The 7,320-nt window shown below is 47.2% G+C and overlaps 1 protein-coding gene and 1 long non-coding RNA gene across 3 annotated transcripts in view; one reads left to right on the top strand and one right to left on the bottom strand.

Moving 5' to 3' along the window:
* Positions 1 to 332, top strand: part of LOC146895780 (uncharacterized) — a 10,932-nt gene extending 10,600 nt beyond the window's left edge. The window contains exon 2 of the long non-coding RNA XR_015001185.2: positions 1 to 332. This exon is cut by the window's left edge and continues 928 nt beyond it. This is a non-coding gene — a long non-coding RNA (uncharacterized LOC146895780).
* Positions 1 to 7,320, bottom strand: part of Pacrg (parkin coregulated) — a 458,578-nt gene that overhangs the window by 100,666 nt on the left and 350,592 nt on the right. The gene's annotated exons all lie outside the window — the stretch shown is intronic.

The following is a 7,320-nucleotide window of genomic DNA, read 5'->3' as shown; positions in this document are numbered from 1 at the left end:
TTTTACTATGTTAAAGTTAAAACCTTCCTTTTTATTTAGAAAGAAAAGGGGAGATGATGTGGGATTCCCCTTTGTATACTGTGAATATGTTTTATTATCACTGGTTAATAAAGAAGCTGTTTCAGCCAATGGCTTAGCAGAGTAAAGCCAGGTAGGAAATCTGAACAGAGACAGAGAGAGAGTAGCAGTAGCTGCTGAAGGAGAAAGACGCCAGAATCTACTTGTAGGCCACAACTTCATGGCAATACACAGATTAATAGAAATGGGTTAATTAAAGATAAGAACTAGCTAGGAAGACACCTAAGCTATTGGCCAAACAGTGTTGTAATTAATGTAGTTTCTGTGTGATTATTCGGCTCTGGGTGGCTGGGAATGAACGGCCATCTTCATTTACACCTCTGAGTCCCCCAAGGTCTCCTGGAGCTGGCTAACATGTGGGTCTCATGCTTTGCATTTCCTGTGGCGATGGGCCTGGGTCACAGGAACTGTGTGGGTTGCTTTCTCAGAAGGCCTCCTGATCTTTTCTGTCTCCTTTTCTACTAACACTCCAGGTTCATGCTGTCCACTTGTCCCCATTATTTCCTTCAGTAAAGCTCGTGGTGACAACAGAGATGACGACCTCTCCCCTCTCACCCTTTTCTTCCTGGTGTCAGACCCATGGTGGCCTCTGATACATGTGACTCCCTCCATCCCCCTCACTGCCAGTGAGCCGTGGGAACCTGGGAGTGAGTTCTCAGGCAGATGGGTAGTTTTAGGACCTTTCAATATTATTTTCTAAGAAAAATTTAGGAATCCATAGCAACACTGTTACATAGGACAGTTAACAGCATTAGACCTGGTGTGGCCTGTGGGAATAGTGTACATGCACACACACACACACAAACACACATACACACATACACACACATGCATGTGCATGCACACCCATACACTCACTTCCCTTTTTTATTAGGGGTTCAAAACTCTTCCCAATTCCTAATCCAAAGCAAGACCTAAACATACTGCATAGTCATTAGGCTCGAACTGCATAGTTGTTGGGCATGGCTCTAACAATGTCCTTAAGGTTTGAGGCTCAAAGTTTCACCCTTAGGTGATCATGAACATGAGACCCAGGTGGGTGACAGTTGTAATTGAGCTATCACGGAGGCAAGTGTTGCGAGTGGGTGCAACTCAGGCACTCAAAAGGCCGTTTACCCACAGACCTTAGCAGAGAGCCAAACAGACGTCTAGGAAATAAGAACTGCCGAGAAGGCTCCGTTAGTTCGTGTTCTACAGGTCCGTGTAGTAGCAACACAGTAAATTTCTCAAAGAGCCAAGTGCAAGGAGCTAAATCTGCACATTGATTTCCGTCCTCTGCGTGCAGCTGAAGGCTAATGGAAAAGGATGCTGGGGATGTGCTAGTTTCAACCGGCTCAAGTTCAATAGGAACAGACTAAGCCCCTGTTAGAGAGAACTCTTTCACACTGAAATCTTGGCAAAGCTAAACCCAATTCCTTTCACTGTCTTCCAGTACAGCTCCGATACTGTTCTAGTGAGCCACACACCCGCCCCGGTGACAGGCTTCCTACGGCACACTGCCTGAGGAATTTTCCGTATTTTATTTTCAGCCCTGTTAGCATTTCCCTGCTTTGAATTAAGAATGCAAAAAGGAAATATTTTATAATAAAATCAATAAAGGACATACAATTTCATTATGGCTATAGTTTTAAAATCATAAACCTCCATTTTCTTCATTTCAGAGACATATTTAATCATTTCAGACACAGGACATTACTTCATTTAATTACTATGGTAAAAGCTTAGTAAGACCATTTGATCCATTTAACAAGCGTAATGAAAAGAGTGGCCATGTAACAGTTCTGTTTGGCCACAAATCAAGATTGGAGAGTTCTAAAGTTTTCTTTTTCTGGCTTTCTGTGTCCTCTCCCAGTCTTCCCAACCCTTACTCAATCCTCACTGTAAATTCACCATGTCGGTCAATAAATCTGTTCTTGTTGCCGAGGAGAACAGGGAGCTGACAGGACTCTTAGGCAGACTCAAGATGAGGCCTTGAAAATCAAGACCACTACGTGTGCACTCTCTGTTACTCCCTGGCTAACTTCCAGAAGCATGGGTTTGGCCAAGCGTGTTGTCAACGGTTCCCATTGTTTCATTTTCAGGCCCAAGCCTTTGGGGTCACAGCTAAGAAGCGCTGAGCTCACCTACCAGCAAATCTAGAGCTCTGTAGTTTGGTCTCCAGGGCCTCTCCTCGGTCTGCTCAGCTCGGCTGGCCCAGATGCCCCCCTGAATCGGTGAATGCCTTTATGCCCCATGGAGCTGTTCCCCTGACCTAGATGGTGTCCGCCTTTACCACTCATTCAGATAATCCTTGTGGAGAGGCAACAGGGGCCAGCCTCTTGTTTCCTGGCTACATCCTCTCAGCCACTCCAATTCTACGTCCCTCCATATTCCTTTCATGAAATGTCATTAACTGTGGAGGACAGGCACAATTCCACTGTCTCTGGTCTCAGAGTATTTGCCCTACTCCTCTGGTACACAGCAAAATCTTTTGAACTAACTGTGAACCCTTAGAGCAGACTATGCTTTGTGAGCCATAACCTCTGTGACCTTGAGCAAGCTGGTTAGGATCTGTTGTTTTCAGTATGTCTATAAGACAAATATTTCGTCATAAATCAAATGAAATCAAAATGAGATACTAAAGCATGAGCACACTGCTAACAAAGCATTTGTATTTCATATTTTCTCAGTATTTACACAGGGCTTTTAGATGTTTTTTAATAGGCAGACTATCTAAAACTTCTGTCTGTAACTGAAGGCTTTGAAATTCTTTTCAGTGACATTTGTGGACTTTAAGAGAGGCTGTTGTAAGAGACAAACGCCATGCTCATCACTTTGAGTCTCTTCTCGGGTGTGTCCTGACTCTCAGGACAGCAGCTGCGGGACTGTGACCCCAGTGCCAGCCTTGTTTGGGCTGATGCTACAGACAGAACATTCCTATGGCGGCTCTTCTATTGCATTTCCACGGACAGATAGGAGACAGCAACATGGACTCAGCAAAGCCTTTGAGGGTTAGAGATTTCCCACTCTCTGATGTCGTGAGGAGGAATTTTCAGGAACGGGAGAGAGACTAGCCCACACCAGGTGCTCACAGTGGACCCCACAAAGCTTCTGTGGGCTCCCTGCTTTCAGGCAGGGTGAAACTCTTGGAATATTCCTAGGTGACCTATATGAGCTGAACCTTGGTCATGACCCTGGGTCTTCAAAGCTCCCTGCTGGCTGCAAAGCTGCAGGAAGCACTCTTTAACTTTGGACTGTCCTGGGCTCCGGGCTCTGAGCTGCAGGTGGGTCACAAATGGTGTCCACAGTCAGTGCAGTTCTGGATTCAGTAAGCTACTGTGTGAGCATGCTAGCCTCAGAAACCCTCCCTTAGGCTGACAAGAGGGACCCAGGGTATGACGGGATGCCAGGAATTTGACTCATTGAGTTAGGACCACATTTATTTTAACCAGTAGGGAGAAAAGAAAACCGAAATTGAATTTTAGGCTACTGTATGGATAATGAAACTTGTCTGGCTAATTGGAAAAAGATGTTCATAAAAATCTGTGGCTGGGGTTGTCCTGTTTTCCCCTATCTCCAGCAAACCACCTCCCACTCTCTCTCCCCACCACATGAGGATACATTTCCAGGGACACGTCGTAGGGGTGGAGTGTTCTCAGAGTGGGGAGGACAGCTGGCTGGAGACTGGGAACAAGGTCGCAGTGTTCATCTCTGGGGACCACAGAAGAATGGAGAATTGGCCCTTTCATCTCCAGCCTCCACTCTGCCTTTTGCTGCCCTGAGTCTCTGCTGTCCCCAAGTGGCCAGCTGGGCCATGTAGGTGACCCTGAGATGCTAAGGGGTAGGTGGAATATCCCCAAGGCTTCCTGTTTGCTGAGGTCACTAGCCTGGATGTGTTAACCCTGCATTTGTGGGACAGTCTGTGCATGGTGGCAAAGAGGGTGGTAAGCAGTGAAGCCGTAGTCTCAAGGGGAAAGGCACCGGTTCCAGCAGTGGCAGCAGGGTAGCAGAAGGACTGCAGGATGAAGTTGAGACCAGGGTCTGCCTCTAGTGGGTCACAAAACTGTTGCCATGGTGACTGAAAGGTTTGGGGGGAGCTGCTTTGACTTAACCAAGAGGCTGTAAGTCTTTGGTTGCAATGAGTCCTCTCCTCTCTATGGAGGCTCACACACTGGTTCTATTGTCTGAGAGCTCCTGCATGCACAATAACTGAGTTCCGGTCTTCTAAGAGTTAAAAGCAAAATGGCAACTGATAAACATATCCACAGCATTTTGTATATGATCACTTCATGAGAGATAGACGTTTACCATAATTTGTGTCATCTTTGTTTATAATTTGTGAATTTATTTGGAAAAACATAAAACTGGATTTTCTGTGTGTGTCTCCAACCTAAAGAAACTCCATTTTGATCCCTATGTGCTGGAAGAAGCACACAAGCGGCTCACAGGTGTGAAGGGGCTGAACTCCTTTTCGGCAGCAGATATGAAGCCCTCGGGAGCTCCCAGCACTTCCCACTGTGTGCCTCTAGACTCTTAGATGACCCATGTAACAAACGGTGCTTACCCATTTTCATCGTGGAGAATGAGAACCACTTGAGCTGGGCATAGTGAGAAATGCTATGAAGCCACCGTGATATGTTGACAAATGTACCTGTCAATAACCTTAAGCAAGGGAGCTCTCCCAAATGGAAAGTATTTATCTCCATTATTCAGAAATTATCAATCAAGTGATTGATTGCTTCCCCCAGAGAAGCCAGTGCACGCAGGAAATGGGCTGTGAGGACTTAATCTTGAGTAGAAGCTTCAATCTCTTAGAGCTGTAGGTCAGATGGAAAATCAGAGACAGAGTATGCCTGGCTTAGAAGGGTTAAGTGATCTGACCCAAGATGGAATGACATGAATGCTTTCAAAGTTGATGGCAGCTTTGGAACGGCCTTGCGAGGTTGGAGCAGCTTCTGGTAGACTGGGAATGAACACTCTCAGCTTGTCAGGTAAACTCAGGAGCATTTGAGGAGAAGGAGCGTCGGATGGCCCCTGCCTGTGTGACCTGGGGTGAGACACTTCGCTTGTCTGACTTTCAGACACATCATCTTCAAGTACAAGGGGTAGACTTACAAAGCGAACGCCACCATGATGGCCACAAGAACTACAGATGGACCCTGCCTTCAAGGAGGGGGGATGCCATACTCTATAGCTGGGATCATCGCTGGGCATAAACACAGGCTGAGCAAGATGTCTGACCGAGATCTGTTACTTCTTCTACAATGAAGGCTCAAGGAGTGGTTTGAGCCCTGGTATCCCTACAGGTCCTGGGCCTCATCTGAGGGGGCTCAGTTGGCCACAAAAGTCATAAGAGAAAGGTAGGACCATTACCACCTCCCCGTTTCTGTCCAGCTCATCACAGGGTACCAGTGGTCCAGTTGTAAATGTGTGGCATACCTTCAGAAGCTCTCTCTCCACAGTCTAGAATAGGTTTCTCCCAACTGCTCAGCTTTCATAGTCGGGTGAAATGCATCATGAACTTTCTCACTTCCAGTCCAGGCCCCTAGTGTGTTCCATTCGGGCCACTCTCTTGGCACTTCTATGCAGTGTGATATCTCTAAGGTCATGGACTGTCTCTTCGGCCCTCCCATCCCCCTCTCCTTCCTAACTGTCTCGCTTTCATTCTCCATCCTTCCTTCTTTTCCTCCGTCCTTACCTTCCTTTTCATATATCCAGCACAGTGTCTTGCAATCTGGTGACCACTCAACAAATGTCCTCTAGAGCAGTGCTTCTCAACCTTCCTAACGTTGCGACCCCACAATAGTCCCATGAAACTATTTTCATTGCTACTTCATAACTCCAATTTTGCCACTGTTCTGAATTGTAAAGCAGATATCCATGTTTTCCGATGGTCTTAGGCGACCCCTGGGAAACCCCAGGTGGAGAACTCTTGATCTAAATTATAATTCACAACCGTCAACGAAACAAACAAGAGCAATGAAAACCAAATTAGGGCTGTGTGGGTGAGCGCCTCCTTTTGCCTCCTGATTAGACCGGTGTTCTCCATTAATTGGCCAAGTGTCACTGATTTAGCAATAGGAAGACTTTATATGTTTGGAATTAAACCAGAGGTCATAACGGCTTTTGCAGAAGCAACTGCAAGCCGGATAAGAAAAGCTTGAAGGTGTGGGCGTGCTGGTTCTGACGACCCTGGAGTCCATGCTGAGGCAGGACTGCCCTGGGGGAGGAGTAAGGCTGTGTGCATGCGCTCGAGTACTGGACAAAGGCAGTACAAGCAGGGGAAGGGGGTGACAACTGACATTTTCAGCAATTTTAATTGATCTAATTGTGTTTTATTGTCTCTTTGAATAAGGTTATTTTGACTTAGAAGTTCTGACTTCTGAATTAGACCACTATTCAAAAATAAAGAAAATAGACCTTTTACCTGGGCCATGAACCAGAGAGCAGAGACACTGTGGCTTAGGTCAGAAACGATTCCAGCAACAGACCTTGGAAATCCTAAGTCTAAAGAGCCCATTAATCCTCTCTCCACTCTGACCCTGAAGCAGAGTGCTGGGGTCCGTCCATGGAGGCAACGTCCATGGGAAGCATGTCCCATTTCCTGACTGAGTGCTGTTTCGCTGGCCTGTAGCTCAATGCTCCTTTATATTTGAGAGCAACATGGGCCATGTCTCAGGAATCCCTGACTTAACTTACAACAGATACACTCTGTGATACACAGTGTGTTCCTGCTCTCTAGGATGCACTCCAACAGGGGTTCACCTAATTCCCAGCATTGTTCTGAGACCTCTGAGCCTCCCAACATGGCGACCATTGCCTCCGTCCTAATGAGTGGTGGCGCCAGGGTGGCAGTTGTCCTTGGATTGCCTCCTCCACAGCCCTGACTTCAAAGGAAGCCTGCAAGCTAGCTCAAGCACACACCCTCTGTGTCTAAACCCTGGGCTTGTTCTGCAGCACAGCTGAGAGGAACCCCTGGGCCCATGCAGCCAGATGACCCCCCAGGAGTCCTGGGACTTGATTGCTGCTCATCCCACGCCAGCTCAAACCCTTTGCTCTCAGAAAGGACAGATCTCAGGCAGGTAGGGAAGTACTGTAAGGGCACCTTCCTCCCTCCGAGGAAAGCTGAGGCAGGGAGCAGGGTGAGAGCATGGGGGAGTTAACAACCCTGAGGAGAGCAGTGGGGGCTAAACACAGGCTTCAGCGACAGGTGCTGAAGAAGATGGCTGCTCCTGCTGGCTGCTAACTCACTGTACTCAGGAT

Source organism: Myodes glareolus, chromosome 1 (genome assembly GCF_982192425.1).
Source record: "Myodes glareolus chromosome 1, mMyoGla1.1, whole genome shotgun sequence".
Lineage (NCBI taxonomy): Eukaryota > Metazoa > Chordata > Mammalia > Rodentia > Cricetidae > Myodes > Myodes glareolus.
This window is presented reverse-complemented; position numbering and strand designations above follow the sequence as displayed.